Below are 23445 nucleotides of genomic sequence, written 5' to 3' on the forward strand. Positions count from 1 at the left end.
GCACTGCTTTTTCCCCTTCTTTGTGGTTTTATCTACCTTTGGTCTTTGATGGTGACGTACAGATGGGGTTTTGGTTTGGATGTCCTTCATGTTTGTTAGTTTTCCTTCTGTCAGGACCCTCAGCAGCAGGTCTGTTGGAGTTTGCTTGAGGTCCACTCCAGTTAGGATTTCCCAGTTAGGCTACTCGGGGGTCAGGGACCCACTTGAGCAGGCAGTCTGTCAGTTCTCAGATCTCAACCTCCATGCTGGGTGAATCACTACTCTCTTCAAAACTGTGAGACAGGGACATTTACCAGGAGATTATTGTTCTAATCTCTTTTTAAGAGCTCATCAATAATGCACCAGATCAAAAGTTAGAACAGTCTGTGTAACAATTGGCATATGGCGGTTGAAGAAAATTAATTTGATAGAAGAGAACAACCAGATATCTTCTCCTCAATAATCCTACTTCTGTGAATGGAGGACTTAGGAGAGGGGTGAGCAGATTTTTAAAACCTGGCTTGCTTATTTATTTATTTATTTGCCATGTAAAGAATAAATTGATCTGATTAAAATGGACCTTTTCCGTCCTCCTCCAATTTGATAGCCAGTCAATTCTTCTGTCGTATTGTTACTAGTGCTACAGTTTTGCTCAAATTGATTGCTTCCCCTCCATTTTGTCTTTTTCAGATTCCCCTTACCTCTGTGATTTATTCTAATGGGACCTAACCATATTTTTCTGTCCCCCTCTATCTTTCCCTAATTCAGTTCTATGTTTTTAATATCATTGCCAGGTTAACCTCCAAAAGTACAGTTCTCTTTTTTATGCTGTTGTCAGGTAGCATTTCACATTCCATTCTATATTGAGATTGTTTTCAATATTTATGTTCATCTTTCTTGGATCAAGGCTAAACTTAAGGGTATTGGTTTAGAAGAGTAAGTCTGGAGGCAGGATTCTGGTACTGCAAACATCCACATAAAGAAATGTTCAAGGCTCACTCTCCACAGGGCAGGACCTTAAACATAAGGACCCCAGGAGGTGATACCCTTGAGGGAAAGCATCATTGTGTTGTAGACTTTCTGGACTTGAGTTGTGGTTTCACAGTATGACCCTACTGCTTTCAGAGATTCCTCACTTGCTATTAGACCCCAGCACAGGGCTGTTAGTACATGTGATTGTCTTCCTGGAAACCCCATCCTTCACCTTTTAGTTCCTGCCCAATTTGTAGATTTCTTTCACATGTAATTTCCTTAGGGAAGTCTTCCTTCATTCACTGAAATTAAGCCTGGCCCCCACATAATTAATTTTATAACATCCTATAATTTCCATTTATAGTACATATCAGAATGTTTAATTATATAATTAATTCATAGCTCCCTGACTAGACTTTAAATACACAAAACCTTTAGTTTTGCTCAGGGGTTTGCTTAATACCTGGAACAAAGATGTTCTCAGTGGACATCTGTTCAATGAATCAATTAATAAATAGATCTTTTCATCTCCCAGTATTTTACTATTCTTGTGAAAAGAGATGACTAGTGAAATTAAAGATTCATGTTCTTAGTCTGTTACCAGTAATTGTTGAAGCCTCTGTGGGGTCACCATAGTCATATTGTGAAGCTTGATGTCATGTATACAGAGTCTACCATATAGTTTTCAAGGATCTCGCCCAGTCCACCCTGATACACTGAGGTGTGGACAATACTACAGCGTGGATAATCAGCGTTTGAGTGTTTCTTTAGTATGAATTGTTAGACTACCAGCATCCTGCTGCAAGCTCTACTTTTCTGATTCCAAATACCCCTAACTTTAGTCATGATCCATGAATGGTGAACACAAAAGTAGAAAGCACTCAGAAATGAAATTTTGCTCAGCAATTGAATATTACCAAGGTACCCCAAGACTCCCCATAGAATACAAATGATAAAAATAATAACCATCAAGAGAAGAGTAAAGATGTGGGCCAAAGTGGTCAAAGAGACATCCAATGTAGAACACTGCCCTACTCGAGCAGTAAGGTCTCCCCAAGTCCATTTTATACTCTTCTATGGGCCTTCTAAATGCAGTTAAGATCTCTTTTAATTGCCACTGTAGAATCACAGCATTCACCTAAGTTATTTAGAGAACGTATGTACATGTTTTGCATAAGTAATAAAAAAGCACTACAAAATCTTAAATGGTTTCAGCAATGATTTTTGCCGAAGATTCTTTCAAGCCATTGGGAAACAGAACAATGAACAATGAAGACGAGGTCCTTACTGTTGTGAACTTACGGTAGCATTGGGCAGTGAGAAAAAAATTGATAAGTATGTTAATAAATGATCAGGATAATTTCTCGAAGTGTGACGTCTTTAGGCTGCTATAACAAAATATGATAGACTTATAAACAACAGATTATAAACAACAGAAATTTATTTCTCAAAGTTCTGGAGGCTAGTAAGTTCAAGATCAAGGTACCAGCAGATTCAGTGTGTGGTAAGGGCTTCCTCTCTGCACCAATGATTGTGACTTCTTGTTGCATTCTTATATAGTGGAAAGGTCAAGGCAGTTCTCTGAGGATTCCTTTATAAGGTCACTACTTCCATTGATGAGGGCTTCATCCTGATGATCTAAGCGCTTCACAAAGGCCTCACCTCCTAATACTATCACATTGATGATTTAGGTTTTCAGCATATACATTTTGGGACCATTAGTAGCTGTGAAGAAAACTAAACAGGGTGATGCCATGGTTAATGGGGCTCATGGTTGCTGCTTGAGATTGAGTAATCAAGGAGGACTGGAGGACTTTTTTTGCAGAGGCGATGTGTAAGCCTCCACCCTTTTCCTCTATAGCAACGATTTTCAACTAGGAATGATTTTGCCCCCAAAAGACATTTGGTAATATTCAGAGACCATTTTGGTTGTCACGAGTGGCAGGGGGCAGGGGTTACTACTGACATATAGCAAGCTGATTTCAGGGATGCTGCTAAACATTCTACAATGCAGAAGACAGCTTCCAATAATGAATTATCTATTCCAAAATGTCAACAGTGCCAGGGATGAAAAACCCTGATCTACGGTCTATTCTCATCACAACAACCAGGTTAATTTTTTAAAAACACTGAATCATACTATATTAATCCTCTGTTCTAAGCTCTTTAACTAATCCTCAGGTCTCCCAGATTCTTCTCATTCTGGCTTCCCATAATCTTTCATCTCCTATTTTATTGCCTTCACTCATTACACTCTGGCCTCAGGCCTTTGCACTGGCTGTTCTCCTGACTGAAATTTTCTTCCTTTGGATATCTGAATGGCTTTCTTGATTATCAGAACTGAACCCCCTTCCCCGCTTCTGATTGCCTTGCCATACTCTCCCACCTCTTGCACTTATCTTCTAATGTGCTATATAATTTACTTATATAACTATTGTTTATTGTCTCTTTTACCCTCTAGAAAGTAAGCTTCAGAAACTCAGGGGTTTATGATACTTTCTGCCACATAATGGGTACCTTATGAATATTTGTTGAATAAGTGAAGGAAGGAAAAGCAACTTATATGACGAGAATGTGGCTTCCAAAGAAAAGCTATGGAAAAAAACAAAACAAAACAAAACTCAAGTACAGAGGCCCTAAAAGTGATTGAGCTTAGTCTGCTTAAAGGACAACCAGGAGACCAATAACTGAAGTGCAATAAATGAGGGGCAGAGCATGCAATGCGAGTCAGAAGCTGTCATGGTCAGATCAGATAAAGCCTTATAGAACACAATAGTGTCCAGGTATATTTTGTAAAGGAAGAACTTGTGTGCCGTGTTTTGAAAAGTATGTGTGCATTTGTGTATTTTTTCACCTGCCTGTTAAATTTTATTTTTAACATATGTTATTTTTGCAGAGACAGAGTCTCACATTGTTGCCCAAGCTGGTCTTGAACTCCTGGGCTCAAGCAATCCTCCCACCTTGGCCTTCCAAAATGCTGGGATTACAGGTGTGGGCCACCATGCCTGGCCCAGCTTAGGTTATAAACATGAATGATCAAATCAATGGCTTTTCTCTATATACTTGCAGTGGAGCCACCAGTCACATGGTAATACCTGTAAGATACTCAAAAGTTCAACTGCCCCCAAAGTATTTTGACACTGACTCATATGTTTAAAGTTTTTTTTAATTGACAAGTACAAATTGTGTGTGTATGTATGTGTGTGTATATATACATATATATATATATGGCACAAAACATGATGTTTCAATATGTGTGCACATTATGCAATGGTCAAATGAAACTATTTAACATATGTATTACCTTACATACTTATTATTTTTAAATGGGGACAACATATACCATCTATTCCCTTAGAGATTTTCAAGTATACAATATTTTGTTAACTAAAGTCACCATGATGTGCAATATACCTCTTGAACTTATTCCTGCTAGTTGAAATTTTGTGTCCTTTAACCAACATCTTTCTAATTCTCTCACCCTCCAGCCTCTGGTTACCATCATTTTACTTCTGTTTCCATGAGTTCAATGTTCTTATATCTCACATGTAAGAGAGATAATGCAGCATTTGTCTTACTGTTTCTGACTTATTTCACTTAGTGTAGTATCTTCCAAGTTCTTCCATGTTGTGGAAAATCACACCATTTTCACCTCTTTAAGGTGGAATAGTATTCCAGTATGTATGTACATCACATTTTCTTAATCCATTTGTCTGATGGACACAAGTTGATTCAGTGTCTTGGATATTGTTAATGTGTCAGTGAACACAGGCATGTAACATTGACCCATTGTGTAAATGTTCATAGTTGCTTTCTGTTTTAGCCATTGTTTCAGAGGCTGCTATTCAAAAGTAAATATATCATTTGGAACATGTGATGCATAATTCTAATACCTGTAATTGTATTGATTATAGTGTCTCCTGAAAGATAGCATGAATAAAGGTAGAAGAGAGATCTTCTGAGTAGAAATACAATGAGAGTGAAAGTGTGAAGGCAAGGAAAGAAAACTGGTATTTGCTGGTCAACTAGTATGCAACAACTACTTTATTAAGTGGTTTGCATGTGTGATGCCATTTCAACATTAAAAAATACAGTATCCCCTTTAATGCAGAAATTAAACTTGCTCAAGACTGTGTACCTAGTAAGAAGTCTAGCTGGAATTTGAATCAAAATGTTTCTAGGTCCCAGACTGTATTCATCTCCTCAGGCTGCTGTAACAGAATAACAGAATACCATAAGCTGGGTTGCTTAAACAACCAGCATTTATATCTCATACTTTAGAGGCTGGAAAGCCTAAGATCAGGTGCCAGCTGATTTGGCTCATGGTAAGGGCCCTTTTCCTGGCTTTTCCTCTTCCTCCGGTCTCTTCACATGATGGAGAGAGAAAGAAAAAGACCTCTCTTGCATCCTGTCTTAGATAATCATTAGGGATCCACCCTAATAACCTAATTACCTCCCAAAGGCCCTATCTTTAAATGTCATCATGTTGGGGGTAAGAATGTCATATGAATTTTTGGGGGGACATGATTTAGTTCATAACAAATATGAATGCTCTTTCAATGACATTAAGCTGCTTTCCTACTTAAAAAAATGAAAAATAAGATACCCACTTTAATATTTTACCAAAAGTAGGCCCTGAATGAATCACTTGTGAGTCTAGACTTAGATTAATTCCATTCAATTAAGTCAGTTTCTAAGGTCTTTAGCTAATGCTTAGAAAGTTTCTTTCACATACTTCTGTAAAAGAAGTTTTGATAAGATAGTCTGAATGAACTTTTTTTCCCTTAGTTCTCTAAAAAGTCAGAGATTGTCATAAAGCAACTTTTTTTCTGCTAGTTGTAAAAGGAACATACAAAGGCCAAAATCTTCTGTTTGGGCTTTTGGTACAGCTTTTGTGTCTGATAATAAAACCAAGATTTATATTGTTGACTGAAGAAATTCAACCATTGCCCTATATATACCAAATAGACAAAAGGGCATTCACTATTAAATAAAGGTTGTGCTGGTTACATTCAATCCTGTCCATATAAAGATAAAGTAATTTGGATTTTTTTTAAAAGCTCTTGCTGAAAGAATCATATAAGTTTGACCTATGCCAAAGAATTGCCCATCAACCTCAAACTCAAATGTTTTATTTTTAAAAGAAAAGAAAGTTCCCCTTTTCTCTTCAAAATTTATTTGGAGGGATTAAATTTCCTGTTAAACGTATAATATGTATTTGTTTTAACTATAAAAATAACTTTTCTTTTAGCATGTATGGAGATTATCGTAGATTAAACGAATTGACTGCAGGTGAAATGTTCTTATTCAAAAATCCTTAGTTTACGAAAGCATAATTTAAAATAGAGAAAAAATACTGGAATCAGTTTAAACATCCCCCAACTATGAATTCTGTCTTGTTATTTGTTAAGGTATATGGAATCCAACTAAAAAAAAAAAAAAAAAACTGTTGTGCTGTCTATGGATATGCTAAACAAGTTTATAAAAGTTTTACTTTTTTTCCCTGAAAAATCAGTTTATATTGGGTAACATTCTGTCTCTTTCATCAAAATCTAAATTTCTGGAGGCCTTGGATAATGGTACACAGAATCCTGCTGCTTATAGTACAAACAAGTTTGAGAATTCCATCTGCTTGTCCTGGAAAGAAGATGAATAGTATAAGCTTCTATATGTGAGAATGTATTCTCTTTCAGAATTGTTAGAGTTAATGTATTGTATGAAATAGTTGTCTTTGGTTTTGTGCCAATTTTAATTGCCTATTGAGCAGAAATACACTGAGTTATTTTTAGCCCTGTAGATTCAATTTAGAATTCAGTGGATTTACGTTTCAGCAATACAGATAACAAGATCTGTCATATTCGCAGCGACACTCTATTTTTAACTTCATTGGTTCATTAAAATGATGCATGGCACTGGTTTAAGAAGCAACCAGTCAAGGAAACACAAACTATGAAAACACACTCCAAGGAAACACACTCTGCCTCTATAAGAAATCAACACAACCCAGCATTTCTAAAATTCCAGCTTGATAAATTTACACGTTATTGTTAATTCTGGAAGAGTGAATGCCTTCTTTGGAGAATGTGGCTGCTGTCATCAAACTAACCTTTCTTTGCAAGATAAAGACTGCCACTCACGTGGATATCACACTTTATACCTGTCAGGTTCAGACAGTTGTGGGTTGCAGTTAAAGATTGTCACTCTGCAGGATATTTTTTCAGTAGCTCATTTATATAATTCCATTTTGTTAAAAAAAGAAAAGATGACTTGTCAGAGAAGATTTTCACCCAGTTGCCCCAATTCAACATTTATGCCCCACGGAATCTAGGTTTTTGTAATAGCAGGCAAACCTGTAAGACTTGGGAACCTGGGAAGTTAGCATAAGCATGATTCAATAATGTGGGTAAGTGGGTAGACCATCAATGTGTCATTGGAAACTGATGGAATTGATCAGAACACAAAAGATATGGGAATTACACTTCTAGAATGGTGGCAGGAGAAGTTCCACAGACCTGCTCCACTGAAGCAACCATGGCTGGTGAGAATGATTTTAGAATAAGAACAATCACTTATTCCAGAACAATTTTGTAAGAACATTAAGTCTACGACACTTGAGTCATGGCATTCTTCTCACATAATCCCCCAGCTCAGCATGATGGAAGATTCCAGGCAAGAGCAGCCAATAAATTGGGGGCTTCCTTCTACCCTGTTTGATTATGAAGTCTCTGACCTAGTTTGTTTTATGTCAGTTATCCACTTTTTTTTTTTAAATTTATTATTATTATACTTTAAGTTGTAGGGTACATGTGCATAACGTGCAGGTTTGTTACATATGTATACTTGTGCCATGTTGCTGTGCTGCACCCATCAACTCGTCATTTACATCAGGTATAACTCCCAATGCAATCCCTCTCCCCGCCCCCCTCCCAATGATAGGCCCCGGTGTGTGATGTTCCCCTTCCTGAGTCCGAGTGATCTCATTGTTCAGTTCCCACCTATGAGTGAGAACATGCGGTGTTTGGTTTTCTGTTCTTGTGATAGTTTGCTAAGAATGATGGATTCCAGCTGCATCCAAGTCCCTACAAAGGACTCAAACTCATCCTTTTTGATGGCTGCATAGTATTCCATGGTGTATATGTGCCACATTTTCTTAATCCTGTCACTGATGGACATTTGGGTTGATTCCAAGTCTTTGCTATTGTGAATAGTGATGCAATAAACATACGTGTGCATGTGTCTTTATAGCAGCATAATTATAAGCCTTTGGGTATATACCCAGTAATGGGATGGCTGGGTCATATGGTACATCTAGTTCTAGATCCTTGAGGAATCGCCATACTGTTTTCCATAATGGTTGAACTAGTTTACACTCTCACCAACAGTGTAAAAGTGTTCCTATTTCTCCACATCCTCTCCAGCACCTGTTGTTTCCTGACTTTTTAATGATCGCCATTCTAACTGGTGTGAGATGGTATCTCATTGTGGTTTTGATTTGCATTTCTCTGATGGCCAGTGATGATGAGCATTTTTTCATGTGTCTGTTGGCTGTATGAATGTCTTCTTTTGAGAAATGTCTGTTCATATCCTTTGCCCACTTTTTGATGGGGTTGTTTGTTTTTTTCTTGTAAATTTGTTTGAGTTCTTTGTAGGTTCTGGATATTAGCCCTTTGTCAAATGAGTAGATTGCAAAAATTTTCTCCCATTCTGTAGGTTGCCTGTTCACTCTCATGGTAGTTTCTTTTGCTGTGCAGAAGCTCTTTAGTTTAATGAGATCCCATTTGTCAATTTTGGCTTTTGCTGCCATTGCTTTTGGTGTTTTAGACATGAAGTCTTTGCCCATGCCTATGTCCTGAATGGTACTACCTAGGTTTTCCTCTAGGATTTTTATGGTATTAGGTCTAACATTTAAGTCTCTAATCCATCTTGAATTAATTTTCGTATAAGGAGTAAGGAAAGGATCCAGTTTCAGCTTTCTACTTATGGCTAGCCAATTTTCCCAGCACCGTTTATTAAATAGGGAATCCTTTCCCCATTTCTTGTTTCTCTCAGGTTTGTCAAAGATCAAATGGCTGTAGATGTGTGGTATTATTTCTGAGGACTCTGTTCTGTTCCATTGGTCTATATCTCTGTTTTGGTACCAGTACCATGCTGTTTTGGTTACTATAGTCTTGTAGTATAGTTTGAAGTCAGGTAGCGTGATGCCTCCAGCTTTGTTCTTTTGGCTTAGGATTGTCTTGGAGATGCGGGCTCTTTTTTGGTTCCATATGAACTTTAAAGCAGTTTTTTCCAATTCTGTGAAGAAACTCGTTGGTAGCTTGATGGGGATGGCATTGAATCTATAAATTACCTTGGGCAGTATGGCCATTTTCACGATATTGATTCTTCCTATCCATGAGCATGGTATGTTCTTCCATTTGTTTGTGTCCTCTTTTATTTCACTGAGCAGTGGTTTGTAGTTCTCCTTGAAGAGGTCCTTTACATCCCTTGTAAGTTGGATTCCTAGGTATTTGATTCTCTTTGAAGCAATTGTGAATGGAAGTTCATTCCTGATTTGGCTCTCTGTTTGTCTGTTACTGGTGTATAAGAATGCTTGTGATTTTTGCACATTAATTTTGTATCCTGAGACTTTGCTGAAGTTGCTTATCAGCTTAAGGAGATTTTGGGCTGAGACAATGGGGTTTTCTAAATATACAATCATGTCATCTGCAAACAGGGACAATTTGACTTCTTCTTTTCCTAACTGAATACCCTTGATTTCTTTCTCTTGCCTGATTGCCCTAGCCAGAACTTCCAACACTATGTTGAATAGGAGTGGTGAGAGAGGGCATCCCTGTCTTGTGCCAGTTTTCAAAGGGAATTTTTCCAGTTTTTGCCCATTCAGTATGATATTGGCTGTGGGTTTGTCATAAATAGCTCTTATTATTTTGAGGTATGTTCCATCAATACCGAATTTATTGAGCGTTTTTAGCATGAAGGGCTGTTGAATTTTGTCAAAAGCCTTTTCTGCATCTATTGAGATAATCATGTGGTTCTTGTCTTTGGTTCTGTTTATATGCTGGATTATGTTTATTGATTTGCGAATGTTGAACCAGCCTTGCATCCCAGGGATGAAGCCCACTTGATCATGGTGGATAAGCTTTTTGATGTGTTGCTGAATCCGGTTTGCCAGTATTTTATTGAGGATTTTTGCATCGATGTTCATCAGGGATATTGGTCTAAAATTCTCTTTTTTTGTTGTGTCTCTGCCAGGCTTTGGTATCAGGATGATGTTGGCCTCATAAAATGAGTTAGGGAGGATTCCCTCTTTTTCTATTGATTGGAATAGTTTCAGAAGGAATGGTACCAACTCCTCCTTGTACCTCTAGTAGAATTCAGCTGTGAATCCATCTGGTCCTGGACTTTTTTTGGTTGGTAGGCTATTAATTGTTGCCTCAATTTCAGAGCCTGCTATTGGTCTATTCAGGGATTCCACTTCTTCCTGGTTTAGTCTTGGAAGAGTGTAAGTGTCCAGGAAATTATCCATTTCTTCTAGATTTTCCAGTTTATTTGCGTAGAGGTGTTTATAGTATTCTCTGATGGTAGTTTGTATTTCTGTGGGGTCGGTGGTGATATCCCCTTTATCATTTTTAATTGCATCGATTTGATTCTTCTCTCTTTTCTTCTTTATTAGTCTGGCTAGTGGGCTGTCAATTTTGTTGATCTTTTCAAAAAACCAACTCCTGGATTCATTGATTTTTTTGGAGGGTTTTTGTGTCTCTATCTCCTTCAGTTCTGCTCTGATCTTAGTTATTTCTTGCCTTCTGCTAGCTTTCGAATGTGTTTGCTCTTGCTTCTCTAGTTCTTTTAATTGCGATGTTAGAGTGTCAATTTTAGATCTTTCCTGCTTTCTCTTGTGGGCATTTAGTGCTATAAATTTCCCTCTACACACTGCTTTAAATGTGTCCCAGAGATTCTGGTATGTTGTATCTTTGTTCTCATTGGTTTCAAAGAACATCTTTATTTCTGCCTTCATTTCGTTATGTACCCAGTAGTCATTCAGGAGCAGGTTGTTCAGTTTCCATGTAGTTGAGCGGTTTGGATTGAGTTTCTTGGTCCTGAGTTCTAGTTTGATTGCACTGTGGTCTGAGACAGTTTGTTATAATTTCTGTTCTTGTACATTTGCTGAGGAGTGCTTTACTTCCAATTATGTGGTCAATTTTTGAGTAAGTATGATGTGGTGCTGAGAAGAATGTATATTCTGTTGATTTGGGGTGGAGAGTTCTATAGATGTCTATTAGGTCTGCTTGCTGCAGAGATGAGTTCAATTCCTGGATATCCTTGTTAACTTTCTGTCTCATTGATCTGTCTAATGTTGACAGTGGAGTGTTGAAGTCTCCCATTATTATTGCATGGGAGTCTAAGTCTCTTTGTAAGTCTCTAAGGACTTGCTTTATGAATCTGGGTGCTCCTGTATTGGGTGCATATATATTTAGGATAGTTAGCTCTTCCTGTTGAATTGATCCCTTTACCATTATGTAATGGCCTTCTTTGTCTCTTTTGATCTTTGATAGTTTAAAGTCTGTTTTATCAGAGACTAGTATTGCAACCCCTGCTTTTTTTTGTTCTCCATTTGCTTGGTAAATCTTCCTCCATCCCTTTATTTTGAGCCTATGTATGTCTCTGCGTGTGAGATGGGTCTCCTGAATACAGCAGACTGATGGGTCTTGACTCTTTATCCAGTTTGCCAGTCTGTGTCTTTTAATTGGAGCATTTAGTCCATTTACATTTAAGGTTAATATTGTTATGTGTGAACTTGATCCTGCCATTATGATATTCACTGGTTATTTTGCTCGTTAGTTGATGCAGTTTCTTCCTAGCCTCAATGGTCTTTACATTTTGGCATGTTTTTGCAATGGCTGGTACCGGTTGTTCCTTTCCATGTTTAGTGCTTCCTTCAGGGTCTCCTATAAGGCAGGCCTAGTGGTGACAAAATCTCTAAGCATTTGCTTATCTGTAAAGGATTTTATTTCTCCTTCACTTATGAAACTTAGTTTGGCTGGATATGAAATTCTGGGTTTAAAATGCTTTTCTTTAAGAACGTTGAATATTGGCCCCCACTCTCTTCTGGCTTGTAGAGTTTCTGCTGAGAGATCTGCTGTTAGTCTGATGGGCTTCCCTTTGTGGGTAACCCGACCTTTCTCTCTGGCTGCCCTTAAGATTTTTTCCTTCATTTCAACTTTGGTGAATCTGGCAATTATGTGTCTTGGAGTTGCTCTTCTCGAGGAGTATCTTTGTGGCGTTCTCTGTATTTCCTGGATTTGAATGTTGGCCTGCCCTACTAGGTTGGGGAAGTTCTCCTGGATGATATCCTGAAGAGTGTTTTCCAACTTGGTTCCATTTTCCCCCTCACTTTCAGGCACCCCAATCAGACGTAGATTTGGTCTTTTTACATAATCCCATACTTCTTGCAGGCTTTGTTCATTTCTTTTTCTTCTTTTTTCTTTTGGTTTCTCTTCTCGCTTCATTTCATTCATTTGATCCTCAATCGCTGATACTCTTTCTTCCAGTTGATCGAGTCGGTTACTGAAGCTTGTGCATTTGTCACGTATTTCTCGTGTCATGGTTTTCATCTCTTTCATTTCGTTTAGGACCTTCTCTGCATTAATTACTCTAGCCATCAATTCTTCCATTTTTTTTTTCAAGATTATTAGTTTCTTTGCGCTGGGAACATAATTCCTCCTTTAGCTCTGAGAAATTTGATGGACTGAAGCCTTCTTCTCTCATCTCGTCAAAGTCATTCTCCGTCCAGCTTTGATCCGTTGCTGGCGATGAGCTGCGCTCCTTTGCCGGGGGAGATGCGCTCTTATTTTTTGAATTTCCAGCTTTTCTGCCCTGCTTTTTCCCCATCTTTGTGGTTTTATCTGCCTCTGGTCTTTGATGATGGTGATGTACTGATGGGGTTTTGGTGTAGGTGTCCTTCCTGTTTGATAGTTTTCCTTCTAACAGTCAGGACCCTCAGCTGTAGGTCTGTTGGAGATTGCTTGAGGTCCACTCCAGACCCTGTTTGCCTGGGTATCAGCAGCAGAGGCTGCAGAGGATAGAATATTTCTGAACAGCGAGTATACCTGTCTGATTCTTGCTTTGGAAGCTTCCTTTCAGGGGTGTACTCCTCCCTGTGAGGTGTGGGGTGTCAGACTGCCCCTAGTGGGGGATGTCTCCCAGTTAGGCTACTCAGGGGTCAGGGACCCACTTGAGCAGGGAGTCTGTCCCTTCTCAGATCTCAACCTCCATGTTGGGAGATCCACTGCTCTCTTCAAAGCTGTCAGACAGAGTCGTTTGCGTCTGCAGAGGTGTCTGCTGCGTTTGTTTAGTTTACTTTGCCCTGTCTCCAGAGGTGGAGTCTACAGAGACAGGCAGGTTTCCTTGAGCTGCTGTGAGCTCCACCCAGTTCGAGCTTCCCAGCAGCTTTGTTTACCTACTTAAGCCGCAGCAATGGCGGGTGCCCCTCCCCCAGCCTCGCTGCTGCCTTGCCGGTAGATCACAGACTGCTGTGCTAGCAATGAGGGAGGCTCCGTGGGTGTGGGACCCTCCCGGCCAGGTGTGGGATATGATCTCCTGGTGTGCCTGTTTGCTTAAAGCGCAGTATTGGGGTGGGAGTTACCCGATTTTCCAGGTGTTGTGTGTCTCAGTTCCCCTGGCTAGGAAAAGGGACTCCCTTCCCCCTTGTGCTTCCCAGGTGAGGCAATGCCTCACCCTGCTTCAGCTCTCGCTGGTCGGGCTGCAGCAGCTGACCAGCACCGATTGTCCGGCACTCCCCAGTGAGATGAACCCAGTACCTCAGTTGAAAATGCAGAAATCACCGGTCTTCTGTGTCGCTCGCGCTGGGAGTTGGAGACTGGAGCTGCTCTTATTCGGTCATCTTGCTCCGCCCCCAGTTATCCACTTTTAAAGGTAGTTTTAACATTGTAGCTTCTCTTCCTTCACATTCTTCTTTGAATACAGGAAACACACCTAATATTTTTCTGCCTAATCTTGCTAATGAAGAGCAGCGTATTTAAATTCAGTCAGAATGATGATTTTGCATTGGTAGTATAAGTGGTTTATTCTTCATCTTTGCATTTTTGATATTGAAAATTGAAGACATTGAGGATTGTTTGGGAATCAAAAAATGTAATCAAGGCGGCAATGAAACTAAAATGGTGAATATGGTATCTAGTACTTTGCAGGACATTTAGAAACATGGTAAAACAATGAACTCTGCTTGATTACTGCATTCATCATGACTATTTCTGAATGGGGCTTTAGATATAATTCAGATAATTTTCATGAAAAATTTGCAATTTTAGAATGACAGCTTATATAACCTGTCTGTGCCATAACATGCAAGGTTCTTACAGCCATTTTCTGATAATTTATACCTATGAAATTATACGTTTTATTATTTAATTAACAGCACTTATCTTTCTAGCTTCTTTATAAAGCATAGTGATTAATATAATCAAGTGTTTTATGAACCGTTGTACATTAAAAGTGAAATCCTATTATGAGGCAATTTCAATGCCATCTTTTAAGCTTAGCAGACTTCTAAAATAAAACCCATCAACTGCTCTTTCCTTCTATACCATGTTAGATTCTCAAAATATTTCAGTTTTGTGTAGTTACTCCTTTCAACTGTTGTAATTTCACTTATTTGGCTCCAAGTATATAGAATACATTAAAAATAATTTGTCATGCACATGTGAACCACTAAAACAGGAGACGAAAGAGAATCTATTTGAATGTGGTTAAGAAGTAAATGCACTTACATGCAAACCAGAAAATCTATCATATATTAAAAAAGAAAACATATTCTATTTAAACATTTTTTCCCTTTTCCTTATGTAGTACACAAATTATCTCATTTGGTTTCAGAGAAGGGGAAGTTGGTATTGTTTACTTTATCACAGTAAGTATTTCATAAAACACACCTGAAAAATTCCATGAGGATTTTCACACCCACTTTACATAGTAGATAACTGCATTTAAATAAGATGAAGAAATAGCTAATTGTATCTGCAACAGTTCCACATAATAAAACTGATTCTGTTTAAAATTCCCTCATGTTGAAAAATACATCAAGAAATAAAAGGAGCACAGAACATAAAAGGAGAAGGTAATATTTAAGCAGAAAGTCCTATTTTTAAAAAAATTACATAGTAATTCTTAAAAAGTTAAAAATGTAAAGGATAGATTAAACAGCAGATGAGACACAGCTGAAGATAGATTAAAACTAAAAAAATGCAGGATAGTAACATAAATAGAAGGAAAATGTAAAATAAGAGTTCAAAATATAGAAAATGGAGATTGAGAAGATAAAATATATGTTTAATAGGACTTCTAGAAGAAGAAAATAGACAATGAGAGAAAAAGCATGCAAAGAGATCATAGTTAATAACTTTCTAAAATTATGAATCCTCAGCTTCATGAAGTACAGTGATTCACAAAGAGAAAATCTCAAAAGCAACCAGAGTAAAACCCTCAGATTACCTACAAAGGGATGGCAATTAGACTGCTGTAGAACTTCTCAATTTAAAGAAGCAGTGAAAAAAGCCAGAATATGGTGAAAGTATGTATTCAAAGTTCTAAGAGAATACAAGTAGTAATCCCTAATTTTATAAACAGCTAAACTGAGTCCAAAATAAAGGTAGAAGAAGAAATTTTCAGATTTTACTAAACCAATAGACATCACTAGAGAAATGTCGAAAGAATATACTTCAAAAAGAATCAAACTGATCCCAAAAGAAGGGCTAAAATAAAAGAATGACTCAGGTAAAGTATATATATACACATATATTTTCTAAAAGTAAACATGGAGGTCCATCTGAAGTAACACTGACTTTTTTTTTTTCTTGAGATGAAGTCTTTCTGTTGTTGTCCAGGCTGGAGTGCAATGGTGTGATCTTGGCTCACTGCAACCTCCGCCTCCTGGGTTCAAGCGGTTCTCCTGCCTCAGCCTCCTGAGTAGCTGGGATTGCAGACACCCACCACCCACGCCCAGCTAATTTTTGTGTATTTAGGAAGGGGTTTCACCATGTTGACCAGGCTGGTCTTGAAGTTCTGACCTCAGGTAATCCACATGCCTCAGCCTCCCAAAGTGCTGGGATTACAAGTGTGAGCCAGCACGCCCGACCCTAACACTGATTTTTATAAAACAAAAACAAAAGCTTACAGGATTTAGGCAAGAAGGTTAAGATGTAATTGAAAAGTTAGACAATGAGAATATATCTTTGTATTGTTTTTGATGAAAATAGCACTATAGAAATGCCTGTTCCCACCTTCTTATTCACTAATTAATTCAACAGTTATTCGTGTTACAATAATTATGCCCCAGATATTCCTCAAATTTTTCACAGCACTCAAGAAAAAAATTCCATTAAAAATTCCTGCCATCACAGTGTTTATGTTTTAGTGAGTAGGGCCAGAAAATAAATATAATTAAAATGTAGCATAGACAGTATTTTCCTCAGTGTTAACTACTCCTGGGGATAAGGAGATGAAAGAAGGGTAGTTTTAAGTACATGCATGTGCAATTTTAATAGTGTGATCAGGCAAGGTCTCAATGAGGAGGTGAGATTTGAGTAAACACTGAAGGGAATCAGGGAGGCATGCTGATATTTAGGAGAGAATTATTCCAGCAAGAGGAAGCAAATGTAAAGCCCTAAAGGTAAGGTGGAGGTGTTTCTGCTGCATTTGAAAAATAACAGAAAATTCAATGTGACTGCAACAGAGAGAGTGAGGAAGATAGAAGATCAGCAAGGTATTGAGGAGCCGAAAAGTACAGGGCCAGTAGGCACTATAAAACTTTGCCTTTTACAATGAATGAAGGGTGAGCGAATTATATGTTTTGAATAGAGGAGAGATGTGATCTGTTCTACATTTTAACAGGATCACTGTGCTGGAACTAGGCAAGGATAAAAGTACAAAAACCACTTAACCACTGTAATATAGAAGAAAGGTGATGGCGAATTGAATGTATCAACAGAGGAGGTAAGAAGTGTCTCAATTCTGGATATATTTTATAGGATATCCAAGTAAATTTGATCTTGAGTATGAGGAAAAAAAGAGAAATAAAAAGTAACTCCAACTTTCTTGGCCTGAGAAATGAGAAGGATGGAATTAACATTTACTGAGATGAGGAACATAGCTGGTAGAGTAGATTTGTGTGTGTGTGTGTGTGGATAGAGGAAAAGTGGACTATAAGGGAAAAATATCAGGAGCACAGTTTGAGATAGCTGGAGATAGGGAATGTAAACCAAAAAGTGACAGAGGTGGTGTCTTAATCAATTCAAGGTTTATTTAGCCAAGGTTGAGGACAAGCTGGGGGAAGAACACAAATCACAGGAGTATCTGTGATCTATGCCTTTTCCAAAGGGGTTTTGTGAACTTAAATGTCTAAAAGAAAAAGACCAAGTGGGAGGGAGGAAAAAAGAAAAAAGAAAAAAAAGGGTAGGCAGTGATGGTCACATTCCTGTGAAGCTCTGATTAGCTTCAGTAAATCCATATTTTACATGTGAAAAAAAACATGAAATGTCAATTATGCATTGCTTCTCAGTAGATCCACATTTTACATAAGATAAAGTAAGCATGTGAAAAGTAGTAGGGGAAATAAGGCTATGAAATGGGGTTGCAAAATTACAGCTATCTGGGAACAAAAGGAAGACAGTATTGGTGGTTCAGTTCCCAAGCTTACCTTTCCCTTTGGCATAGTGCCATTGGGTCCCGAGGTGCTATTTTTCTTTCATATTTTCCCTGTTTAAAAATCTTTTGGGGAAAGCATTGTAGAAGTACATGAATCTCTGGTCACTCGTTGCTAGGATGGTTTATTCCTAGCGGGTTAAATCCCATGTTGCTAGGAAGGCTCATTCCTAGGTCATGTCCCACATTCCAAAGAAGGCTAATTTCTAGGAGGCTGTCAATTTTCATGTCTCAAGGAGAAAAATAGGGGGAGGAAGAAATAAAGAAAGGAGAGGCTGGGTGCGGTGACTCACTCCTATGATTCCAGCACTTTGGGAGGCCAAGGTGGGCAGATCACAAGGTCAGGAGTTTGAGACAAGCCTGGCCAGCAATGTGAAACCTCATCTCTACTAAAAATACAAAAATTAGCCGGGCGTGGTGGTGCGCACCTGTAGTCCCAGTCACTTGGGAGGCTGAGGGAGAGAGAATTGCTTGAATCCGGCAGGTGGAGCTGCAGCGAGCTGAGATCGCCCCACTGCACACCAGCCTGGGCGACAGTGTGAGACTTTGTCTCAAAGGAAAAAGAGACCAAGATCAAATTATAGCAACAAAAGAAAAGCAATCCTGGAAAACTAATTTAGGCTATACTACCACCTCTTTAATTAGAGCTATTCTTTGGGTAATCGTCATTTTAACTCTTTCAGTTGTGCATTGACTATTGTGTGTCTGGAGAAGTTTATAGACTAGCTGGGCTTTTTTAAGTACCTGAAGCATTTTTAAATTTCAGTAGCAATATGACAGATTTTTCTGGATGGTAGTTTGAATCAGGTGTTATAAATGAACTTTCTGAGAAGACAGGCACAAAACTGATATATTAATACATGTGTGTATACACCCACCCCCATATATGTTATATAATATATATATGATATACATCTATATTGCTGTTATTACAAAGTTTAAGTTGTCTAGCTTCAGCTTGCAGAGCTTTAAGAAAAGTACAGTTTTAATTTCTAGTGATTTCAAGTCAGAAAAATAGGAGAAAACACAATTTGAAAACATTCGTTTGGAGACTTGTAGTCAGGAAATACTTCAGGATTCAGTCCAAATTGTAGACAAATAATAAAAAATGAAAACCAATAGATAAAACTAGAATCTAATAATAGGTATATTATAGTTTCTTTGGAAACATAATTTTTCTCTTTAATACCCCATTTTTACCAAATCATAGCAGGACAGCTTAGTTGCAAATACATTTTAGTCTTGTTGTACTTGGTCAGATTATTTGTATAAAGTACAGCAAGAATAATTGTTGGCCATTTGTCTCTTTCAAAATTGACTTGCTGAAACTTTTCCATAAGGAATCTCAGATAAGGTTTTTAAAGGCCTCTTGAACCCAGCCTAGGATTTATCTGTGCTTGCAGATACCTGTATGAATTGGGTGAATTTCTCTCTTTTCAAGGTCCCAGAATAATTTAAGGTTCTTGGGCCTATTAGAAAGTGGCATTCTTTGGGTCAGAAACCTTGTAAAGGAACTACATAGACAAGGTGTGAGGCCAGTCTTTCCAAGGGGCTTTTATCTGCTCTTTAACCTCAATTCCTCAAAGCATTCTGATAATATTTGAGAATATGCCATTTCAGTCAAAGCTTCAGTGAAATAACCAATGTATCCAGTTATATCTTATTGCAAAAGATAACAGATTCTTATTGAAATCATGCAAATAACTATGTTGGCATAAATTAAGAATACTCACAAATAGTTTCCAAATTCTGGAGAAATCAGAAGGAAAGAAATATGCTTCAAATTTGCTCACAAGAGTATATTTCCATGCAACTGTTGAAAGTTACAAATATCTCAAAAGAAATTTTTTTGACTCTGAAAAACAACAAAAAGAATCAGCAACATTACAAACAAAAACAAAGTCAGAAAAATTTATTTCAGTCCTCTGTTCAGTTTCATACAACTAAGTCATTCTGTTTGACATTGGGGTTCTCAATATATATAAATACATCAGCTCTCCACTGAGAGTACTGAAAGTTTTTTTTCCTAGTCCGGTGGTACAGTCCTTGAAGCTGTCAGAAACCTGCATTGAAGAGCCCCAACAGAGATCTTTCTGTGAACTCCCTTAGAGAAACAAGATTTGGACTGTAGCTGATTATAAACAACTTTTTGAGAAGAATCAAAACAATAATCTGTGGATGACAAGAGTTTTAGGACTGCCATGGTTAAAGACACAATTGACAAGGAAATTTGGTTATTTCTGTGGCATGCAACAATACAGCATAATAATGATAATTACCAATAACATTAAGACATCAGAATTATAGGAATCTCATACAGTTTAACATATTAATAACATGTTTATATTAAATATAACTCTAAGTTAGACACATCTCATATTTGAGAATGCTTCCTGTGTGATTTTAATATATCAAATAAACGTAGTATGTCTCTCTTGGATTTCAAGGGGCTTAATATCTTAAAAAAAATTAAAGTCTAAAGAACTGAATATAGAGCTTGAAATTTGATTTTAAAAAATTTGTCAAATACCAAAGGTTTAGAACAGTTGATAGCATAATATAAGAACATAGGTAACTCTAAAATAAGTTACTTAGTCAAAGTGATAAAGATTTTTAAAAGCAAAAGCCTTTACTCTTTGATAGAAAGGAGACTCAGTTCCACAAAAAAATATGACCTAATAAAGACAGCACAAGGCTAACTGAATCTGTCTCTTCCCTAATCCCGTTTTTGGCAGTTTTCTTAAAAGGTAAATACAAATCTCTAATCTCTTAATATTACATGACAATCTTGTTCATAAGGGAAAACCAAATTTTATGTTTGCATTAGTGTTATTAACTCCAATAAAAAAACTCGTGAACTGTCCAATCTCAGTTTGATCAAAAGGTAAGAATTTCATAAACTTCAAAAATATTTTACAGTTTTCTATTAAAGAACATATAAATGTTCCAATAAACCTCTCTTCTTCTGACACTGGGGCCCAGACTTTGGCATCAGTGTGGTTTTTATATTAATTGTTTTATAGGCAAAAAAATGGTCCCTTTTAAATTTTAGCTACTTGGTTATACAAATTTTTTTCATAAGATCAATCTTCCACAAACCTTCTACAATTTCAGTTTTGTCCTATCATTTTACCTAAGAGCGTATATTTACTTTCTTTTCCAATTTTATGTATTCATTTAATTTATTCATCTTTTTACTCCTTTAATTAAAAAAATAGCCCACTCAACCGGGCAAAATTACTCTTGCTTTGACAAAAAACACATTTCCGTGCCTTATAACTTTTCCACTAAAATGCATCCTACTCTTATATGCTTTGCATGAAGAACTGTTTCTCTTTTATCTAGTAGTTTTAATTATATACATTAATTACAATGTTAAATCTTTGTTACTCTTATTTTTAGTGAAAAACCTTGAAAGTAATCAATTTTAAGTATGTATCAGATGCAGAACCCAGGACAAAAAAAAAAAAAAATAGAGCTTCAGGTAATGCCTGACTCTTTCTAGCATATCTAGGAGACATAGCTGGCCCGGGGAGAACTCCATATATCCCCAGGCCTTCCCATAGCAATTTTTAATTTTTTTTGTATAACCTAGACTATAGAGGCTCTAAGACAGGTATTAAACAATTATTTAAAATATCACAGAAGGCTAGACACAGTGGCTCACACCTGTAATTCTAACACTTTGGGAGGCTGAGGCAAGTAAGTGAATTGCTTGAGCTCAAGAGTTTGAAGCAGCCTGGGCAACATGGCAAACCCTGTCTCTACTAAAAATACAAAAGTTAGCCAGGCACGGTGGCATATGCCTGTAATGCTACCTGCTTGGGATGCTGAGGCAGAAGGATAGAAGCTTGAACTTGGGAGGTTGAGGCTGCAGTGAGCAGAGGTGGCACCATATGCTCTAGCCTGGCTGACAAAGTGAGACCTTGCCTCAAAAAACAAAAACAAAAACATACAAACCAAAAAAACCCTACAGAACCAGTTTATGATGTTTAAAACTCTAGCAAAAACAGTATCTGAACTGCCTGACTGGGAGTTTATAGAAATAAAAGCTATTTCTATGTTATTTTACCAATAATTTAAAAACTGTCTTATTTACTAACATGTGAACTAAAAGGCATTTGAGCTAGTTTCTACATTTCTGGGAATAGATTTAAGTGCTTACTTTTTCCTTTAAGCCAATTAATTAGCACACTTTCATGTATTTTTGTCATGAAATATCACAGATGATACCATATGAACACATAGACATATAGACAGTGGGAGATCTTATAGATTTATAATGTAATCACCTGATGGGTCCTTCCTGCTTGTTGTACAGACAACTTATTGAGACTGTGGCATTAAAGTAAAAAAAGATTTTAATTGACATGAGGCCAGCCACATGGGAGATGAAGCTATTACTCAAATAATTCTCTCTAAAGTCTTGGAAGTTAGGGGTTTTTAAGGGTAGTTTAGTGGGCAGGGGTTAGGGAATGGGTACTGCCAATTGGTTGTGGGTGCTATGATAAGGGTAAGAAAAATGGTTCTTGTGCACTGAGTCCTTCTCTGGGTAGAAGCCCAAGGTCTTGTTGAGACATAAGTCATGAGTTTGGGTTGCATCAGTCTGAAAAACATTACAGTAAACCAATCTTAGGTTCTACAGTAGCAATGCTATGCATAGGAGCAACTGGGGAAGTCACAAATCTTGTGACCTCTGGCCACATGACTCCTGAGCAGTAAGGAATTATAGGAACTGTGCCCACATTTCGGCAGAGCTTAGGCCCTTCCCATCATCCTAATCTTGTGGCCTTTCATTAGTGTTACAAAGCTGGTTTCAGCCCCTGAACAGGAAGGAGATTCGTTTTAGGACAGGACCATTATTATTCTTGCTTCAAAGTTTAAACTAAATTCCTCCAAAAGTTAACTGACATCCAGGCCTACATCCAGGAATGACTAAGGACAGCTTGAAGGTCAGAAGCAAGATGGAATCAACCATGTCATATTTCTCTCACTATCATAATTTTCTAAAGGTAGTTTCAGTAAGATTCTTCATTTGCCTGTTTTCAAAGCTTCTCTCCCTCAAGTTAGACTGTAAATCTCTTGATTATATAAGTTTCCGCCATACGTAATTGTTAGCCAGGCAACTTTACCATTGCATTTCTAAAGAGACAATTCTTAGGTGAAATAAGGTAGAAAATTTACATATCGAAGCACAGAGCTAAGACATTTGGCCTAAATATTGTACCGTCATTTGCTCAAACCAAGGGACAAAAATGATGTAGGTATAAGTTCAGTTAAGATGAGTAGGAAAATGACCTTAAAGGTATAGCTCACACTTCCGTAAGGCCATATTTTCTGGGCTCTTAGCTTTTCAGATGACCATCCACACATAAAGGCCCAAAAGCCTGTGTTCCCCACAGACAAAAGAATACAAAAAATCAACAGCTGTCAAAGGAAGGGGAAAACAAACAAATGATAAATTAGTACCCTAGAAGTCACACAAACATCAAACCAAGAGAGGTTAGTTCCCTGACCAGAATCAAAACTATGCCATGGAGGTGAAAGTGTAGAACTGTAACTACTAGACCACAAACTAGAGTGGTCTTTGTTCCCTAATCAGGAAGCAAGCCCAGGCCATGGCAGACATTTTAACTACCAAAACTGTTTCAGGTCAGATTTTTGCTCTTAATTTAGTCAGGAGAATTTTTAAGGCTAGCCATGAAACTGTTAGGGTGTTTTTAAAACTTTGATCTTTCCACTAATTGTTTACAATAGGAGATCTCTAACATCTTTAATAGC

The sequence above is a fragment of the Macaca thibetana genome, chromosome 14 (genome assembly GCF_024542745.1).
Source record: "Macaca thibetana thibetana isolate TM-01 chromosome 14, ASM2454274v1, whole genome shotgun sequence".
In the NCBI taxonomy this organism is placed as follows: Eukaryota; Metazoa; Chordata; class Mammalia; order Primates; family Cercopithecidae; genus Macaca; species Macaca thibetana.